Consider the following 3,280-nt stretch of genomic DNA (forward strand, 5'->3'; position numbering starts at 1 on the left):
GTAAAAGGATCACTTGGACCCAGGACTTTGAGGCTGCAGTGAGCAATTGTCATGCCACTGCACTCCAGCCTGTTCAATAAAGACAGATTCTGTCTCTAAAAAAAATAATAAATGAAAAAAAAACCTGAAGGCATGATACTTTATATTTTCAAAGCATATTGTGAAAATGATTGTAATCAAAATAACATGGTGCTGGATAAAAAATAGACATATCGACTAATGGAACAGGCTAGAAAACCCAAAAATAAATCCATACATTTATGCTCAATGGATTTTTAAAGAAGATGTTGTGGACCCAGGGAGGAGAGCATCACACACTGGGGTCAGTTGGGGGAGCTAGGGAAGGGACAGAGGAGGGTGGGGAGGGATAACGTGGGGAGAAATGCCAAATATAGATGATGGGGGAATGGAGGCAGCAAACCACCTTGCCATGTATGTACCTATGCAACAACCCTGCAAGATCTGCACCTGTACCCCAGAACCTAAAGTACAAAAAAATAAAAATAAAAATAAAAAGAAGAAAGAAAAAAATATAAAAAATAAAGAAGATGTCAAGAATATACAATGGAGAAAGGACAGGCTTTTCAATAAATAGTGTTGGTAATACTGTATATTCACATGCAGAACAATGAAAGTAACCCTTTATTTTACACCATATACAAAAGTCAATTTAAAGTAGATTAAACATGAATTCAGTGTTTATACATCAGTATATTGCTCGGGTAATGGGTACACCAAAATCTCACAAATCACCACTAAAGAACTTACTCATGTAACCAAATACCACCAGTTCTCCAAAAACCTATGGAAATAAAAAAAAAAAATTAAAAACATTTAAAAATAAAGAAATCAGCAAAAAACCCCAAAGTGTATTAAACATTAAAATATGAAACATGACACAGTAAAACTACTAGAAAAAATTATAGGGGAAAATCTCCATGACATTGTGTTGGAAAATTGTTTTTAGGAAAGGACCCCAAAAGCACAGGCAACAAAAGCAAAAATAAATTAATGACGTTGCACTAAACTGAAAAGCTTTTTCAGAGTAAAGGAAATAATTAACAAGTGAAGGGACAACCCACAGAATGAGAGCAAACATTTGTAAACCATACATCTGATAAGATGCTAATATCCAAAATATACAAGGAACTTAACCCAATAGCAAGGAAATAAACAATGAAAAAATGGACAGACATTTCTCAAAAGAAGAGTACAAATAGCCAACAGGTAAATTAAAAAATGCTCACTATCACTAATCATCAAGGAAATGCAAGAAACAAAAACAAACAAACCAAAAAAACCTCACAATGAGATATCACCTCAAACCTGCTAGCTAGAATGACTTTTGTCAAAAAGACGCACACACACACACACACACACACACACAGACACACACACAAAATAAATAAATAAAAATAAATAAAATAAAAAAACAAGTTTTGGAGAGGGTTCAGACAAAAGAGAATCTTCACACATTGTTGGTAGGAAAATAAATTAATACAGGCATTATGGAAAACAGTATAGTTTCCTCAAAAACCTAAAAAGAACTACAACATGATTAATTAATCCCATTTCTGGAGATATATATATATTTATGTATGTGTGCATATACACACACACACACACACACACACACAATGGAACTAAAATCATTGTTTTGAAGGAATGTCTGCACTTCTTTATTTATTGCAGCATTAGTCACAATAGCCAAGATATAGAATCCATGTAAATGTTTATCAATGGATGAGTGAATAACGAAAATGTGGTAAACATGCAATGGAATACTACTCAGCCTTAAAAACTGGGAAATCCCATCATTTTCACAGATGGATGAATATGGGAGATATTATACTAAGTGAATTAATCCAGGCACAGAAATACAAATACTACATTATCTCACTTATACCTAAAAAAATTTATCTCATAGAAGTAAAGATTAGAATGATGGTTACCCAAGGCTGAGGGGGTAGGAGGAGAGGAAAAGTAGGAAGGGAGTTGCTGATTAAAGGATACAAAATTTCAGACTGAGGGAAGAAATATTAATAGGTTTTGAGACTGATTTTACAGCAAGGTCCTATAATTAATAATAATGTATTATAACTAAGAGTGTAAATTTCAAATGTCACACAATAAAAAAATGATAGATAAGTAATGCCATGGATATATTAGCTTGATTTAATTATTCCACATTGCATACATATATCAAAATAGCACATTGTACCCAAGAAATGTATACAATTATGATTTGTCAATCAATATTACAAATACATTTTTATTTTTATTTTATTTTTATTTTTTATTGCATTTTAGGTTTTGGGGTACATGTGAAAAACATGAAAAGTTGTTGCATAGGTGCATTCATGGCAGTGTGATTTGCTGCTTCCCTCCCCCTCACCCATATCTGGCATTTCTCCCCATGCTATCCCTCCCCAACTCCCCCCCCCACTGTCCCCCCCACTCCCCCACGACAGACCCCCATGTATAGTGCTCCCCTCCCTGTGTCCATGTGTTCTCCTTGTTCAACACCCTCCTATGAGTGAAAACATGTGGTGTTTGGTTTTGTGTTCTTGTGTCAGTTTGCTGAGAATGATGGTTTCCAGGTTCATCCATGTCCCTACAAAGGACGCGAACTCCTCATTTTTAATGGCTGCATAATATTCCATGGTGTATATGTGCCACATTTTTCCTGTCCAGTCTATCATCGATGGGCATTTGGGTTGGTTCCAGGTCTTTGCTATTGTAAACTGTGCTGCAATGAACATTCGTGTGCATGTGTCCTTATAGTAGAACGATTTATAATCCTTTGGATATATGCCCAGTAATGGGATTGCTGGGTCAAATGGAATTTCTATTTCTAGGTCCTTGAGGAATCGCCACACTGTTTTCCACAATGGTTGAACTAATTTACACTCCCACCAACAGTGTAAAAGTGTTCCTATTTCTCCACATCCTCTCCAGCATCTATTTTCTCCAGATTTTTTAATGATCGCCATTCTAACTGGCGTGAGATGGTATCTCAATGTAGTTTTGATTTGCATTTCTCTAATGACCAGTGATGATGAGCATTTTTTCATATGTTTGTTGGCCTCTTGTATGTCTTCTTTTGTAAAGTATCTGTTCATATCCTTCGCCCATTTTTGAATGGGCTTGTTTGTTTTTTTCTTGTAAATCTTTTTTAGCTCGTTGTAAATTCTGGATATCAGCCCTTTGTCAGATGGGTAGGCTGCAAAAATTTTTTCCCATTCTGTTGGTTGCCGATTCACTCTATTGACTGTTTCTT

This window comes from Aotus nancymaae, unplaced genomic scaffold (genome assembly GCF_030222135.1).
Source record: "Aotus nancymaae isolate 86718 unplaced genomic scaffold, 86718_ANA_hifiasm-v0.15.2.pri h1tg000033l, whole genome shotgun sequence".
Taxonomy (NCBI): domain Eukaryota; kingdom Metazoa; phylum Chordata; class Mammalia; order Primates; family Aotidae; genus Aotus; species Aotus nancymaae.